The sequence below is a fragment of the Cervus canadensis genome, chromosome 19 (assembly GCF_019320065.1).
Source record: "Cervus canadensis isolate Bull #8, Minnesota chromosome 19, ASM1932006v1, whole genome shotgun sequence".
Taxonomy (NCBI): domain Eukaryota; kingdom Metazoa; phylum Chordata; class Mammalia; order Artiodactyla; family Cervidae; genus Cervus; species Cervus canadensis.
In genome coordinates this window covers 41,361,038-41,380,052 of record NC_057404.1, presented here as the reverse complement: position 1 = coordinate 41,380,052, position 19,015 = coordinate 41,361,038, and the positions used below count along the sequence as shown (strand labels likewise).

At 38.6% G+C, this 19,015-nt stretch overlaps 1 pseudogene; it reads left to right on the top strand.

The window, feature by feature from the left end:
- Nucleotides 1-14,852: 14,852 nt before the first annotated feature.
- On the top strand, nt 14,853-15,551 carry LOC122422167 (annotated as a pseudogene).
- Nucleotides 15,552-19,015: the final 3,464 nt, after the last annotated feature.

Here is a 19,015-nt window from a genome sequence, read left to right as displayed (position 1 = left end):
AGCATAGTGTGTACACGTCAGCTGTTTTCTGGAAAATAATTGCACTGTGTGACAATGTCTATTATTTTAATTAGTACTGAGGAATGCCTCCAAGATATTTCATCAGGTCAGTCTGACAAAGGCAATGGCTTTTCATTTCCTGAAATGCTGATTAAGCAGATAGATGACATTTGACATTTTGTAAAGGTGAACAAAATAATTGTTATAATTAAGCCAGAACTCACAGAAGTAATAAAACCACTCCCCAAGTACACAAAAGGCTTTAGGACCTGAGTCCTGAGAACAGGGCATCTTTTAGAGTGCAGTGTTCAAATTACCCAAAGGAAATAGTAACTGACCTCTATTTGTGGGATGGCCACTCTCTGGGAAGATCCTGGCATGCCTGGGGAGATCAAAGTTATTTTGTCATAAGCTTCCAAGGCTTAGTCAGTCATTGGGAGCTGTTATATTTCCAGGATACTTGCCTGTATTTCTGTGTTAAATTTAAGAAGCATTGACTCCAAGATCTGAAAAAAGAGTACTTTGGGCAACTGTGTTGAGAGCACACCTCCAGAAACCGACAAACTTGAAAACACAGTTTTTAATAGTGCTGGAGAGGGGAACAGAAGCTTTATTTTCTCTTTCCACAACTGTTCCCCAGAATCACTGTCGGATAAACTAAAGATCAGGACAAGAAATGTCCATTTGAAAAGGAAGACATTTTGTAATCATCATGCTGTGTCGCACAGTGTCAATATGATTTTGTAATATAAAAAAGCACACATTTATATACTGGTTTTGTATGTCTTCTGTGTGAATAAAGGTGAACGAAGGTGCTTAGTCAGTTTTATTGGGAGGCTTTGTGGAGGTTGGCAGGCCACACCCTATGGGTGGACTCCATCTCCTGTCAAAGAGGTGGTAATCTGACAGTCAGTCCCTCTGGGCAGAGGAGGTTTTCAGACTGGAACTGGACTGATATTGGTTGGAGGAAAGGATTCTCCTCCTCTTCTGGGTCTTCATCTCTTAGTCTGAGTAAATTAGGAGACACTGGCCTGCGCTTGTGGGTGGTGGGTTCTGGGACACGGCATAAGCACTTAGACGCTGGCGTGTAGGTCAAGCCGGGATTCAGAAGTGCACGGCATAGTTTGCAAGCATTGGCATCTGTGTGAAGGAGTGACTCTGCGCTGCCTCCACTTGGCATTTTACAATGCTCTATCTACCCATTTTCTATCTGGTTCATCTCTCCATTTCTGAGTGATGGCAAGAAGTTCAACAATAATAAATTGTCATCTCTGCATTGCATAGGAACCCTGGGCCTTATTCAACCCAGGAGATTCAGGGAAGGCTACAATGTGGGTCTGTATTATTGCCACTATCCCTTTTCAATGCCTGCTCCTACAGTGCTGCAACGTGGGGAGGATCTGCCTGGAATGTCCTCTCCTGTGCTAAACTCAGCGACAGGGAACCCTGCTGAGGCCTCCAGTAGCAGTGCCCAGACTTTTGCAACGTGTGCTGAATTTGAGGCTCTCCATATACAGGAGGCTGTGTCTGCGTGGGGTCTCGGTCTCCATCTGTGTGGGGGCCTGGTCCTCCCCCTTGCTTTGGGGGGATCACCTACCAGGGTTGAATTAAAATAAGGGTGGGGAAAGGATAATTCAGGTTTAATCAACTTAATTCAATAATTTAATTCTTTTTCCTACCCAAAGTGGCAGCACAAATTTCTCATGTTTTTTCTGCCTCTAAGTCCTACTCAGTAACTATATATAAGGTTAGTAACTACATATGAAGTTTCTTGTGTTCTAAACATAAGAAGAAGCAAAGAGAAAATTGGTGAGATTCTGTTTACTAGGTTGGGCATGTTAACACAGGAAACAAGCAGTTATTTCAATATTTTGCCTTTTTTCTTTTGAGAATGAAGTGATGATTAAAAGTGTAATAAAGTATATAGAAATTAACTAAAGACTTTAAAGCAGATATTATACATATGTCCAAAGAACCAAGAAAACTGCATCTAAAGAATAAACAGAAAGTATGAGAACATCTCACAAATAAAAAATATCAGTAAAAAGATAAAAATTATTTTAAAAAATTCTGGAGCTGAAAACTACCATAAATGAAATTATTTGAACTGCCCAGAGGATAGGGCATTGTGATAGCCAGTCTGAGGAAAAGAAGGAAAAAAGCATAAGAAGCGCTAGGGAGGAAGCAGAGAAAGCAGAAACTTCAAAAATTTTTAATTAGATTGTAAAATGATGCAGCCACTATGGAAAAGCTTGGCAGTTCCTCAAAATGTTAAACACATCTTTACTACATGACCCAGCACTTCTACTCCCAGGTATAAACCCAAGAGAAATTAGGCATATGCTCACACAATTTTTACATGGATGTTCTTAGCACTATTCATAATAGCACAAAAGAAGTGAACTGAAGTGAAAGTCACATCTGCCTCTTGGAGACCCCATGGACTATACAGTTCATGGAATTCTCCAGGCCAGAATACTGGAGTGGGTAGCCTTTTCCTTCTTCAGGGGATCTTCCCAACTCAGGGATCAAACCCAGGTCTCCTGCATTGCAGGCAGATTCTTTACCGGCTGAACCACAAGGGAAGTCCAAGAACACTGGAGTGGATAGCCTATTCCTTCTCCAGGGGATATTCCTTTTCCAGGGGATCTTCCCGACCCAGGAATTGAACCGGGGTCTCCTGCATTGCAGGCGGATTCTTTACCAACTGAGCCATCAGGGAAGCCGCTTAGCTCGCAAAGCCTCTTTAAAAGGAAATCCACTGCCACCTAGTGTCTAACTCTTAGAATAACTAAGCTTAGAAATTTTTTTTTAACTGATAGAACCGCTTGGTGGCACTATGGACAAGTACACTAAAGTCACAAATTTCAATTTATGGATTAGTTCTATCTCTATTAATAAACATTTGTTAAATGTGACAAATACATTGCCTTTTTCAGATTATCAATGTTATATTTTTCTAAGAAAATCTGGCATATTTTTGGAACTAAACTCTCATAAGTGATGAGAAATCTAAACTTCAGATTTAATTTCTGGTTTTTGAAGATTTAAAGCTTTAAATAGTTCACACTAGATTTCTTTCCCTCTATTCCCCCTTTTAGCCATATAAATGTAATCCAAACCAATTTCAACACAGGGAGAGAGGTTTAAAACATCTGTGCAAATAGTAAAAGACAATATGCAACACATTTCCCACATCACCCTAAAGAAGAAAGAGAAACAAGTCCAATGAAACTATCTGATAACAAGGGCTCTTTGTATTTAGAAAGAATGGTGGTAGGTGTGAAGGTAACTTATGCTTGAAGCATTAATCTAGTGGGAAAAGCCTACCTCCTAACAAAAACATCTGCCTGATATGATGGTTCATTATAAAGTGGTGCACAGTTTGGGTCCAAAAAAAAATCAAGAATGCTACTATGAAAATTTTTGTAATTTATTGTATGAGCATACTTCCAGTCTTTTTTTTTTTGATGCCATCAAATTTTGTATTAGCAACAATGGGAAATGAAATTCATTCTATTTCCTATAATAGGCAGATTCTTGAAGAAATTGGTCTTATAAACTGCCTTTCTTTATGGTTACACAAGGAAGAGAAGGATGAAATGAATCAATGTTTAAAAACATAACCCCTGGTTATTGTACCCTAAGCACATGAAAGCATCAGATAAAATTTTGGTACTTAGTATCATGTAATATCTATGTATTTATGTATCTATCTAACCATCATATGGATATGCAGCCATAATGTCTACTATAGCTTTTGCAGTTTTGTAAGTCTAATATATTACTGGGTAAAGATATAATTATAATGATCTTATCAAAATACTATTGCTGGTGAAACAAGAAGACTAATTGCCAACATATTTTTTGGTATGTCCTGGTAATAATGATTAATATTTTTAAAGGTTTACAAGAAGTAAGTTCTTAAAGTTTATCACAGAGCAAGAGTTTTTTACTTGTTTGATTAGGTTTCTTTACCATCCCTTTTGGTCTCTATTCCTAAATACCATTCTTCCATCATTCTCAACATTTACCTCACAGTGTTCTCCAAGCCTTACTTAGCTGAGAAAGCTGTGATCATCTGTAACTGTCAGAGATCATCTGTCAACTGATAGCCGTGCTCATACTTACTAATATTATGAGCGTTTCCCTCCTTCCTTTCCTCATGCTCCAAGAACAATGTACTCCTCTTCCTGCTCAAAACCAAACCCTCTCCTGGAGCCCTTGGACTCTTCTTCCTTCCCAGTCTCCACTGAGTGAACATCTCTTCTTCAATCATTCCCACACACCCCATCTTCCACCTTAATCTTTCTACTGGCTCTCATCCTGGGCCCACAAACTTAAAGTCCTTCCGATCCTTCAAAAACAAAGAGACAAAATACCCCAGTGATCATTTTTAACTCTTATTGGACCTATTTGACACATTTGAGAGAATTTATTGCAGCCTCCTTCTTGAAACCATCCCATGTTCTCTTTATAGCTTTCTTGTAATCCCTTCTGTTCTTCTCTTAATCTGCTCATTCCTTAACTGTTGATTTTTCCTTTGATTCTCAAATGTTTTCTCTTCTAACTCTGCATCGAGAATTTTTAAGCCTGCGGTTCTTCAGGGGTCCACAAACCTTCTGAAATGGTGCGCAGAATTTTGAGTATTTGGTTATGTATGACTTTTTCGTGAGGAAGCCTTCTTAAAGGTATACATGTCTTTCCATAAGGTTAGTAACCACCATTCTACATGGTCTTCCAAGGTAATCATAGTAATTGATTTAGTTTAAGCTAGTAACATACATCAAGTCCTAATTAAATGCAAGTATAATAATTTTCTTAAGTAACTTTCAGAACAACTGTATAAAGAAAGTGTGATAACCACTTTACATACTAGAAAACTGAGGCATTGAGAGATTAAAGTACTTGGCTAAGGAGACGTAGTTACCAAAGTTGGCATAGTTTTAACTTCCATTTATTTGCTGATGATTCTCAAGCTCACATCTCCAGCCTGTATCTCCTAAAGCTTCAAATGCGACTCCTTAAGTCATTTCCATGGACGCTCCATGGGCTGTCAAATTCAACATTTCTGCATGCTGAATTATTGTCTTCTTTCCCTAATCCACTTCTCCAGTATTCTCTATTCAAGGGCCATATTATGAGAGTCATCTTCACTGTTTTCTTGCTTTCCTAAATTGGACCAATCTTCCATCCTACCAAATTTAAATGCAAATTATTGCTGCTTCAGTTCAGGTCCTGATCCTGTGGCTTTATGTATCAGTGTCCTACCTGCCTAAAATGCTTTGATGACATAGCATTGTGTGGTGATAGGATAAATGGGATACAAGGGCTTCCATGATCCAAAACCTACCTATCTCTCTACAGCCATCACCAGCCTCTCTCTTCCCATCCCCCTTCAGTCTCACTGAATTACTTGGTGTTCCTACTAGATGTCCTGTTATTTCTCACTTCTATGCCTGTGCTCATGTGGTCCCCTCTGTCAGGAAGGCACTCCACTTCCTTATTCATCCAGCTAAGTCCTACTCATCCTCAGGTGTCACTTCATGAAGACTTGAAGGCCTCCTTCTCTGGGCTAACATGATTTGCTGATGGAATGGATGAGAAGGGGAAGAAATGAAATGAATTCAAGGTTTTGGCCTCAGGAACTAGAATAATGGGATTTTTGTTCTTTGAGACAGGAAAGATAGAGGCTTTATAGGCTAAAATTATGATTCAGTTTTGGACATATGGAGTTTGAATGACTATTAGATTTCCGAGTGAAGTTATTGATTAGACATTCAGCTAGATGAGACTGGAATTCAGGGCCAGACTGAAATGTACATCCGCACAGAGATGGTTTTTAAAGTTGTGAGACTGAGTGAGAGGACCAAGCGAATGAACAAAGATAGAGAACAGGTCCAAAGACTGAGTCCCGTGGAATGTGTAGATGCTTATGTATATGTATCCTCACCAGGAGGCTCAGTGGTAAAGAATCCACCTGCCAAGCAGGAGACGCAAGTTTCTGAGTTGGGAAGATCCCCTGGAGAAGGAAATGGCAGTCCACTCCAGTATTCTTGCCTGGGAAATCCCATGGACAGAGGAATCTGGCCGGCTACAGTCCATGGGGTTGCAGAGAGACGGACACAACTTAGTGACTAAATAGCAAACGGTGCTTTCCAAATGATGAGATCATGGTGCTCCCGGGCTTTGTTTTAGTCATCTTTTCCTTTTAAGCTTTGTTTAGTAAATGTCTGTTGAATAGAATGAATGAGTGACTGGATGGATGAGCTAAAATGGGTGATATTAAATAGGGGTCATCAAGTAAAACATCTACAGGACTCAAGCAGTAAATAATGCAGGTTAATGAAACATCGCTGGCAAGTAATATGGAGTGGTACGGTTATGGAAAATTGAGAAGTACATGCTTTCGCAAAAGGGGAAACCTGGACTTAACTCCATTTGGTTGTTGTAGTTGTTCTTTATTATTAAGTCGTGCTCGACTCTTGTGACCCCTATGGGCTGCATGCTGCCCACCAGGCTCCTCTGTCCACTGGCTTTCCCAGGCAAGAATACTGAAGCGGGTTGCTATTTCCTTCTCCAGGGGATCTTCCTGACCCAAGGATTGAACCTGTGCCTCCTGCATTGGCAGGCAGGAGAGCCATCCCTGAGCTACCAGAGAAGCCACATTTGATTGTTGCCATGTACAGTCAAGGGTGGTCGATTTTTCTGATTTCAAGAGATGGTGGAAATACCTGACTTTTTTCAGGTAAAACGTTCTGTGAGCCAAGACTCTGCAGGTCAGATGAAATTTGTCCTGAATCTGTTCATTATCCTGCACGGTCATGATCTCCAATCAAGTGGTTCAATATTATTTCATAGAAGAAGAAAAGCAGGTTTTTCTATTATCTATTATTAGATAGAGGGATACATTTTTCAGGCAGAAAATTATTCTTTCACCTTTTGGTTAAGATTTTAGGCTGCCTTTTAGTTCCAACAGAAAAGCAGAAAAACTGTAGCCATGAAGGCTGCTCAATAAGTACTGTTATATGTATTCTGCTTTAAAAGCTATGGTTTTTCCAGTAGTCATGTATGGATGTGAGAGTTGGATGGTGAAGAAAGCTGAGCACCAAAGAATTGATGCTTTTGAACTGTGGTATTGGAGGAGACTCTTGAGAGTCCCTTGGACTGCAAGGAGATCCAACCAGTCCATCCTAAAGGAAATCAGTCCTGAATATTCATTGGAAGGACTGATGTTGAAGCTGAAACTCCAATACTTTGGCCACCTGATGTGACGAACAGACTCATAGGAAAAGACCCTGATGCTGGGAAAGATTGAAGGCAGGAGGAGAAGGGGATGACAGAGGATGAGATGGTTGGATGGCATCACCGATGCGATGGACATGAGTTTGAGTACGCTCCAGGAGTTGATGATGGACAGGGAAGCCTGGCATGCTGCAGTCCATGGGGTCACAAAGAGTCTGACACGACTGAGTGACTGAACTGAACTGATATAAAACACTGGAGGAGGAAATGGCAACCCACTCCAGTATTCTTGCCTGGAGAATTCCCTGGACAGAGAAGCCTGTTGGGCTGCAGTCCATGGGGTCATAGAGAGTCAGACATGACTGAGTGACTAACACACTTGATTGCTTAAATCATTCCTTTAATTTTGGACCCCAGAGATTTAATTACCACATATATCAGTTTTCCCATCTTAAAAATGGGAATAATAATCTTTACCTCAATTATCTAACAGGGTTATTATGAGAATCAGATAAAATAATCTATGTTTAAGTGATATGAAAGGCTTCAATAGAATGTAGCTGTGATGTGCTATTGTCACATCACTTCAGAGGTTAATCCAGGATAAGCATAAATATCTGCCTAAGCTCAATGATCTTGGCCAGTTTGATATCTTATCTTTCTCCAGGCACTTAACTCTTTTCCCCTCTAATTTTAAATTCTTACAAAACTTGGGAATTGAAAAATTATAGAATACTGTAATATGGGCTTCTCAGGTGATGCTAGTGGTAAAGAATCCACCTGCCAATGCAGGAGATGCGAGAGATGTGGGTTCGATCCTTGGGTCAGGAAGATCCCCTGGAGAAGGAAATGGCACCCCACTCTAGTATTCTTGCCTGGAAAATTCCATGGATGGAGGAGCCTGGCGTGCTTCAGTCCATGGGGTCACAAAGAATTGGACACGACTAAGCACGCATGCAAAATATGGAGTGTCTTGTTAATGGAAATTTTAAAATATTTCTTTCACTGAGTATCAGCACAAACTGATACTCAAAGCATTAAAATTTCATTATATCTAGTTTGAGGAGCTATGACACAAGATACATATCTTAGAGCTTTACTAGTTATTTTAAGTGTTATTTATTTTCTGAGGCTGATTTCATCCTTAAAATTTTCAGCAGACTAGTCATAAGTACTTTCAATTCTACATGATTATGTTTTTCTGAAGTTCCAGTTCATACATTGTTTCCTTCTGTGGCATTTTGTTATTAACAAAAAGCTAAATGGTTTTTTAAAATCAACATGGTTCAAAAAAACACATGATAATGTTTGCCATCTCAGTATTAGTTTAGTATTGTTAAAAGTTGGTAATGTTGTATTTTTCTTATTATATCACAAGAAGTATACGTTGTCTTTTATTTTCCTTTCCATTGTTTTCTTCTAAAATTTCAGTAAAGATTGCTTGAACATCACTTTTACACAATTCAAATCAGGTACAGATATGACAAGTTTGGTGGATTTTAGTGCAGGTTTTATTTTTATGATAGGGTCTCCAAGGCAGAAAAAACACTTTTTCCTCCTAGTTTCTGGATTTATTAGTATAACTGACTTACATTATTATATTAGTTTCATTTTTATTAGTTTCACTATAATGTAGTGATTCAATATTTTTATACATTACAAATATTCACCATGATAAGTCTAGTTATCATCCAGCACCATACAAAATTATTACAGTATTATTGATTATATTCCCCTTGTTATACATTTACCCTTGTGATTCATTTATTTTGTCACTGGTAGTTTGTACCTTATAAACCCCTCATTTATTTTACTCATTCCCATCCATCCACAACTAGCTATTTGTTCTCTGTACTATGAGTCTGTTTTATTTACTATGTTTGTTCATGTTTTATTTTTTAGATTCCACATATAAGTGAAATCAAATAGTATTTATCTTCCTTTGTCTGACATTTCTCTAATGTCCTCTTTGTCCATCCATGTAGCTGCAAATAAAAGAATAAAAGCTGCAAATAAACTATTCTTTTCACATATATATCTCACATCTTCTTTATCCTTTCATCTATAGATAGATACTGTGGTTGTTTCCATAACCTTGGTTATTGTAAATAATGCTGCAATGAACATAGGGCTGCATATATCTTTCTGAACTACTGTTTTTGTTTTCTTTGGAAAAATACCCAGGGATGGTATTTTGGGTAACATGCTAATTCTATTTTTGGATTTTTTAGGAACCTCCATAATGTTTTCCATAGTGGCTGCACCAATTTACATTCCCACCAACAATGCATGAGGATTTCTTTTTCTCCACATCCTCACCAACACTCATTATTTCTTGTCTCTTTGATAAGAGCCATTCTGACAGGAGTGAGGTGACATTTCACTGTAGTTCTAAGTTGCATTTCTCTGATGATTAGTGATAAGCGTCTTTTCATGTGTCAGTTGGTCACCTGCATGTCTTCTTTGGAAAAATGCCTGTTTAGGCCCTCTGCCCATTTTTAAAATCTCGTTGTTTATTTTTTGTTGTTATTGTATGAGTTCCTTGTAATTTTGGATATTAGCCCCTTATCAAAAATAAGATTTGCAAATATCCTCTCAGTCAGTTGGTTTCCCTTTTATTTCGTTGATTGTCTCTTCTGTCTGTGCAAATGTTGTTATGTTTGATGAGGTAACATTTGATTATTTTTGCTTTTGTTTCTTTATCTGAGGAGACAGATTAAAAAAAATATTGGTACAATTTATGTCAAAGAGTATTCTGCTTATGTTTTCTTTTAGAAGTTTGATGACTCCAGGTCTTACATTTAGGTCTTTAAAACATTTTGAATTAATTTTTATATGTGGTTTGAGAAAGTAATCAGTTTTATTCTTTTGCATGCAACTGTCCAGTTTTTACTGAAGAAGCTGTCTTTTCCCCATTGTATATCCTTGCCTCTTTTGTTGTAAACTAATTGACCATGTAAATGTGGGTGCATTTCTGGACTCTCTATTACATTCCATCGATCTATGTGTCTCTTTTAATGGCAGCACCATATTGTTTTGGTGACTGTAATTTTGCAGTATAGTTTAGAATCAGGCAGTGTGATACCTTCAGCTTTGTTCTTCTTTCTTAAGATCGCTTTCACTATTTGAGGCCTTCTGTGTTACAATACAATTTTTAGGGCTGCAAGTCCTAGTTCTATAAAAAATGCCCCTGGTGTTTTGATAGGAATTGGACTGACTCTGTAGATTGCCTTGGGTATTATGTCATTTTAACAATATTCATATTTCCAATCTATGAGCACAGAATACCTTTCCATTTGTTTATATCATGTTCAGTGGCCCTGGGCAACAAGACCATTTTAAATTGAGGCAAAATAACAGATACATACAGTGTGAATAAAATTTGCAACTTGACTATACATCTCCTCTTCTACTTTCTACTGTTTAGAAACACATTTAGGATTAATGTTTCTTTGTCACATTTCTGCTAATGAAACTTAACAATTCTGAGCAAGCCAATACTGGGGTTTTCAGAATATTTTATAACTATTATTCAGAATAAATGTTTCAACAGAAACATTTTTCTGAAACTATAGATTGGCTTCTTTTTAAGATTAAGATCTTACATTATTATTTTTATATAAACCAGATCATGGATGTCAGCAACTTTTCATTTATTTAAAAACATGTGATACCTTTAGGAATTTCTATTATAAACAACCCAGCAGTGTCTTTACCAGCATTCTATATTCTGCTTCTTACCAGATCCTACCACCCATAGACTCTTTAGGAAGTTTTCTTGTCACAGGATTATGGTTACTTATTAAATTATAACCTGTGCTGTGCTTAGTCGCTCAGTTGTGTCCAACTCTTTGCGACCCCATGGACTGTAGCCTACCGGGCTCCTCTGTCCATGGGGATTCTCCAGACAAGAATACTGGAGTGGATTGCCATGCTCTCCTCCACGGGATCTTCCCAACCCAGGGATTGAACCCAGGTCTCCCGCATTGCAGGCCGATTCTTTACCACCAGGGAAGCCCAAGAATACTGGAGTGAGTAGCCTATCCCTTCTCCAGGGGAATGTCTTAACCCAGGAATCAAACTGGGGTTCCCTGCATTGCACGCGGATTATCAGATGAGCTATCAGGGAAGAATTATAACCTACTTCCTTTGAAAAATATTTGAGATAGCTTACTGGATTGCACAAGTATAATAACATGAAGATTAAAGACATTATTTACAAGCAAAAGAAATTTAAAGTGATGAGTTATAACTAAAGAAAAAAGTTAATAATAACAGAAATATATGCCACAAGTTCCCACAAAACTCTTAAAAGATAACTATGTATTTATACTTAGTTCCAAACTTCTGATTAGCCAAAACTAAAGGACAATATTATCACGTAGAGAAATACTGTCCTAATGATAATAATAATAAATAATAATAAATGTGGATAAAACTTAATAAACTAATGTTTTTATGGCTATGAAATTTGAGAAAATTTTCTCTTCCAATTTAGTAATTCGAATGCTTAAGAATAGAATATGGAATTCTTAGGAATGCAACAAGGAATCATGGAAAGGAAAATATTATCAACAATAGTCTGAAAATCAAAATAACTAGTTTTGTTTCCATAGTGCCCTTCAGTGTAAGTTGAGAGTGTAAGGCCAAAGTACAATGGAGCAAATGCAATTCTCTGTAAGTGGGCAGTACAAGAAAATCAAAACAATGAAATAGCTCTCTTAATGTTTAGATTGGTCTGGTGATAAATACTGGAACTATTTATCGGACTGGGTGAACTTCATGCCCTTTAATTTGTCCTTCATGGATATTATTTCTTATACTTTGACTTTTTTTTAACTGAAGCATAGTTGATCTAAAATGTTGTGTTGATTTCTGCTGTGCAGCAAACTGACATATGTATACACACACACACACACATTCTTTTTAATATTCTTTTCCATTATGGTTTATCCTAGGACACTGAATACAGTTCTCTGTGCTGTAAAGTAGGACCCTGTTGTCCATCCATTCTACATGTAATAGTTTGCAACTACTAACTCCAAACTCCCAGCTCCTATCCCCAGTCCTTCCTCACTCCCTTGGAAGCCACAAGTCTGTGCTCTACATCTGTGAGTCTATTTCTGCTTCATAGATCGGTTCGTTGGTATCATATTTTAGATCTCACAAATAAACGATATCGTATATTTGTCTTTCTCTTCTTGATTTACTTCACTTATCGTGCACTTTGATTTTTTTTTTAAATTTATTTATTTATTTATTTTTTCAGTGGGTTTTGTCATACATTGACATGAATCAGCAATAGATTTACACGTATTGCACTTTGATTTTTGATAAAAGTTGGCCAGTGGTGGTTATCTGATTATTTGACAAATGTTTTCGAGTAATTATTTAGTGTTACTAGCTGAAATACATATATTTTTAAAACTCATATACTTCAAAATGTATATATTTTAAAAATCAACTGAGTAAAGAGACATAAGAGAATGTCCCCTTATGAAAACTAAGGTGCCTAATTTAGACTTTGTATTGAGTTGGCACTGGCCTACCTCTGCAGAGAGGAGGTCTGAGAGCACTGTAAAAGCATGAAGATTTTTCTCAGAAAACAATTCTGAGTGTGCTCCAGGATAAGGGCAAATCAATAAACAAAGTTCCAAAGTTCTACACTCTAGACCATGACTTTGACAATTTTAACCTGGAAAATTTTCAAAGTAGAATTACCCATAGGAAAATTTCAGAAATCCATTTGTGAAATGTCTGAATTTGACAGCTTTCTAGTGACCCTTCTGGGGAAAATGACTTGTGAAATGCACTGCATACTAATAAAAATGACTGACATGCTGTTTAGAGTTGTTGGATATAAACCAATTAAACCTTGGAGGACATCTGCCAGAAATACAAATTTGTGTTTAGAGACAACTGACCTTAAATGAACGCTTTCTGACTATTACATGGTAGGAACATTGTGTTTTGCACCCAGAACTATCACAGAATATTTCTCTTTTCAGGTTTTTCTTTTTTTTTTCCAGCGAGGGGAATTATACTTTGGTTATATTGTTGAGCTTAGTCTCTTTTAACTACTAATAGTCTTAATGAGACTGCTGTTAACTAGGTATTTGTCTAACAGTTAACAAACTGTAAATATTAGATTTTTCCCACAACCACCAAGAAAGGTGGATAATTAAAATAAATGCCCAGAAACCTTCTAAGTTTCCACTTACTAGCTATGTACCAAAACTTTGCATTCTAGAGGTTCTCTCAGTGACTGAATCTGTGTATAATGAATCATACTCAGTCACTTAAATGGCTCCTTTCCTCTGCCAATGACCTCACACTTTCCTTATTAGCACTTCTAATTTAACTCATGTGCTGCAGCGTATAGAATTCTAGAAGTAGATCAACAGACATCACCGTGGGAGGCTGGGGGGATGAAGGAAAAGAAAGCTGGCATGTTCTAAGGCTTAAAAAAAACAAACAAACAACGTTTTCCCTTTAATTTCTCTTCAAAAATTGCAAAAGCAATATGTGTTTAGTGAAAGTGAAATAGTATAAAGAAAAAAATGAGCATTTAATATTTTTTGTCACCTCCTCTCCCTGCCACCTGGGTCCTCCTCATCTCCTGGATCCTCACAAGCAACAAATGTTAACAACTTGGTGTATATCCTTTCACACATTTCTACATGCTCATTCACTCACAAACCAACTAGCACAGATGAAATTCCATGGGTCTTGAACTCAGCTGCTCTATTCTCTCTACAGACCTAGACTTGGACTCTCTTTTCCTTCTGGACACTAAGTAGTTGCTTTATCCGCTCGGGTTATGAAATGAGGTGAGGTAAGAAACGTCAAAGAGCACAAAAGATGCCTCTGGGATCTCAGCTAGAATGACTCAAATGGCTGTGGATGACTTGAACGATCGTGGCTGCAGATGTAACTCTACAACAGCCTCTCCACACATCTCTCCGAGGTAGAGAACTTCTGAAGAACCGACTCAGTTGGGATTGTCGGTGGAGTGTCTGGGCCACTGCACCATGGCAGTCTTAGGGTGGTCAGACTTCATCTGTCATGGCTCAGGTGGTTTCAAGGAAGAGAGCATGGCTGAAGCTCCAAACTCTTTATGACCTCAACTTAGAAACCATGTGGCCAGCTATGCTTGCTCCACAGCCACATGCTCACCTCCCTGAGGGAGCGGCCCACTTCCGGCCGCTCTGGCCACTGGGTCTCCTGGAAGCGGTCCCAGAACAGTGACACCAAGAGCCCTTCATCGTCCACCTCTCCGAGAGCAGCAGTGGCGGCCGTCTCTGTGGCCGACAGAGTGGTTGAGAATAGCATAGTTGCCGGCGCCGCCATCTTCTCAGAAGCTGCGGTCACTTCCTCTCCTGCTCACCGAGGGCGCTGGCTTAGAATCCAGGACCAGCAGCGACTGGGGCGCACTTCTGGTCTCTATAGCTTCTCGCTAGGCTGGCTTTCTTTCCTTGATCATCCTCCAGGCTATGGGGCGCTAGCGTGGGGGAACAATTGGAAAGGGGCTAAGGAGGCAGGGTTTGAAGTTGCCAAGAAGCGGCTGGCTGCTGACCTGTTTCCAGCAAATGAGGCAAGATCATCCGATGTTCCAACCCAGCAGGAAAAGGAGACTTCTGACTGAAGAGGAGACCCATGTTGTGTTTGAGAAGATAGTAGAATACATCGGGGAGACTTCAGCTACGGTCGACAGGCTTTATGACACCTCATTTCAGGTTACACAATGACCGAGAGTACTTCGTGAATGAGATCATCTTAAAGCTGGCTGCCAGGATCTCCAATGACACAGCTGGTGTCTTTGGAGACATGCAAGACCTACAAATTTTAACAGAATAATTCTGGATTCCCTAGCACCCTATGCCAAATATAAAGTGTGGATAAAGCCTGGAGCAGAGCATTCCTTATTGTATGGGAATCTTGTGGTGAACTCTGGACTTGGTGGAATCACTGTAAATACGTCTCAGTACCAGGAAGTTCTGGTGTACTCCATGGCAGACATCCCTTTGGGTTTTGAGGTGGCAGTGAAGTCTACACAAGACTGCAGGAAAGTAGACCCCATGGCAATTGTGGTAGTTCATCTGGCAGACATTGGGGAATACCTGTGGCATGAAGAGACACTCAGTTTAAATGAAATCATCCTGAGGATATATGGCTCTATGGAAGGGCCTGACTTTGTTTCCTTTGTCTGTGGGCTCCGCCATCATGTTGAATTTTGTCGACACTCTGACCTCTTCAGGGACTTCTTAGTTTTAATATTCTGTCTGTTAAGGATAAATGCAGACTAGATTTTTATTATGCAGAAATGGCTCAAAAACAGAGTTTTGGATCTTTGTAATTGTGGAAAAATAGAATTTGTTGTTGTTCAGTCGCTCAGTTGTGTCCAACTATTTGCAACCCAATGGACTGCAGGCCACCAGGCTTCCCTGTCCTTCACTGTTTCCTGGAGTTTGCTCAAACTCATGTCCATTGAATTGGTGATGCCATCCAACCATCTTGAAGAATGTATAAATAGAATACTGTGTTTTATTTTTGAACCCAAGGGCTTGTTGTTTTGAGTAACAGGTTCTAAATTGTTGGAACTGAGGACAAGAATAGCTTATTATCTGGAATAACACTGTTTTCCAAACATAGGGTAAGAACATGATGGATTTTCTTAATTAATTATTAATAGTATGAAAGATAGATATTGCCATATCAGAATAGTAGACTGTATCAGGGACTTTACAAATGAAATTTGGATAAAATAATAAGAGAAGTTTATTCAGCTGATTTTCTTGATGGTAGGTGTTGTGTGGTATGGAAGAAAAACTTGCATTCAAACACCAGCTCTCACATCTACTAGCTATATGGCCTTAGATGAGTCATTAAACTTTAATAAGCTTCATTTCCTTTTTATATTTCAAAAAACAACTTAATTGTCTTCCTAAGAATAGTTTTTAGAATTAGAAATCATGACACTAAAGAATGATTGCCTGGCAAATGATAGGTGTTGAATAAATGGTAAGGATTATTTTTATAATGTTTATACTAGGTATTTCCTTACCATGAGTAGGATCTTATGAATATAATTTTATTATCTTGACTTTTATAAGCAGTTTTTTTAATCTTTCTTTTTCTTAAATGGTATGATCCCAGGCTGAATATTACTTTTATCACCTTGATATTCTAAAATGTAATTTCTCTTATAAATCTTTTATATTTTACTTAAAAATTTTTATTGAATTATAGTTGATTTATAATGTCTTAGTTTCAGGTGTTATATAGCAAAGTGATTCAATTATATATATATATATATATATTATTATAAATCTTACCTTACCACTGAACTGAACAATAAAACAGTTATCAGAGACCCTGAAATAGTAATTTGCTCCTGCATCCTTCCCCCATGCCTTCAAAAATTATTAAAATATTTTTAATGAAAAACATAGCACAGACAAAAAATTTTTAAACTACCTGAATTGTTAATCAACTTCCAACCTTCCTTCCTCCCTTTGCCCTCCTCCAAAAGCATATGTAAACTCTCTATTTTAACCAAGCAGTTCTAGGTGGCTTCCCTGGTGGCTCAGATGGTAAAGCATCTGCCTACAATGCGGGAGGCCCAGGTTCGATCCCTGGATCAGGAAGATCCTCTGGAGAAGGAAATGGAAACCCACTCCAGTACTCTTGCCTGGAAAATCCCATGGATGGAGGAGAGTGGTAGGCTACAGTCCATGGGGTTGCAAAGAGTTGGACACGACTGAGTGACTTCACTTTCACTTTGCTTAGTTTAAATGCCAAAGGTGACATCTCTAAAAATAAAGCATTTTTCAGTTAAAAAAAGAAGAAATCATATGGCATTATGTGCTCTCTACCCTGTTGGTGGACAGACTCAGAAGCCCAGTAAGATCGGGGGATGAGCACATTCTCTCACCTCTCTATGGGAAGATGGGTACAGAATTTGTGATCACTCCCTGAAAGTTATACTGTGAAATGTTTATCTGAGAAGTTCATATTTGCCTTCTGTCAAAGTAGAATATAGAAAAGCTAATAGCTAACTGATAATTTGTTTTGTTCCTTTAAAAGTTGCTCTGTTAAAAATAGAGCTGACTGTATTCTGAGCCTAACCAGACAAGACCGGTAGAGTGCCAGTAGAGATTATAAGCGTCAAAGTCACCCATCAGAGAAGACCTTGAAAAACATGGCAAGAATTCTTTATTAGGTACTTTATTTAGCTTAAGCTGTTAATCAGTTCTTCTAGAGGTGAAAACTTTCCTGGAACTGAGGTAGAAATAGGCCTGGGTCACAGTTTATGGTTATTGCCCTAAAAATAAAGTTAAGAAAAGCAACCTTTTCAGGTATCATGACTTCCATGATCTCACCCAACACAATACTACTATTGGATTCTCCAACCCTGAATCTACTTTCATTAGTGTTTACAACAGTGAAACTCAGGCCCTGCACAATCATTTATTATACCTAAGATTTTATAAAGCAGCAAAAATTTATAGTAAAACCATGACTAAGTGGTGGCCATAGTACCAGGTGCTCAGATATAACAGTGAATAAGGTAGCATGGCTGCCTTCAAAGAACACACTGTCTGGTGGGTGTTTCAGGTATGTGAACTGATAAATTGCAACACAAGGCACTGCTTGTAAATGAACCATGTGCCGTCAGGGGGAGAAGATCAACCTGTCTGGGTGTTCACACTGGATTAGCACCTATAACCACTCTCTGTCCACACCTTAACCTTTGAAACTTATCTCTTACTTGGTCTTCTAGGAGGTCTCCTTGAAAGTCTTCAAGCCCAGTTTTTCCCTCTGCCTAGATTTTTGGCTTTCATGATTATTTTTGTCTCATTCCTAATATTCTCCCAACACTGTTTATTTATTTATTTATTTTTTGTCTCTGTCTTCTAAAGCCTGAAGGTATGAGATTCACTTATTAAAATATATGTTGAACAGTGACTCTCTACTGGGCAAAGTGTCAGATGCTGGTGAGCCAGTTAGATAGGGCTCCTGTCTGTTGCAGGGATTTTCCTTCTAGTCAATGCCTCCTAGATTCTTGAAATTATGTGTCTGGCCTAGTCAGATGTGGGGTGGGTTGTTGTTGTTCAGTTGCTAAGTCGTGTCTGACTCTTTGCGACCCCCTGGACTGCATCACACCAGGCTTCCTTGTCCTTCACTATCTCCCTGCGTTTGCTCAAACTCATGTCCATTGAGTTGGTGATGCCATTAAACCATCTCATCCTCTGTTGTCCCTTTCGACTCCTGTCTTCAGTCTTTCCCAGCAATAGGGTCTTTTCCAATGAGTCAGCTCTTCACATCAGGTGGCCAAAATATTGGAGCTTCAACCTCAGCTTCAGTCCTCCCAATGAATATTCAGGACTGATTTCCTTCAGGGTTAACTGGTTTGATCTCTTCGCTGTCCAAAGGACTCTCAAGAGTCTTCTCCAGCACCTCAATTTGAAAGCATCAATTCTTTGGTGCTCAGCCTTCTTTATGGTCCAACTCACATCCGTGCATGACTACCGGAAGAACCATAGCTATGACTAGATCGACCTTGGTTGGCAAAGTGATGTCGCTGCTTTTCAATATGCTGTCTAGATTTGTCATATCTTTCCTTCCAAAAGCAAACATCTTTTAGTTTAATGACAGATGTCACTGTCTGCTGTGATTTTGGAGCCCAAGAAAATAAAATCTGTCCCTGTTTCCACTTTTCCCCTTCTGTTTGCCATGAAGTGATGGGACAAGATGGCATGATCTTTGA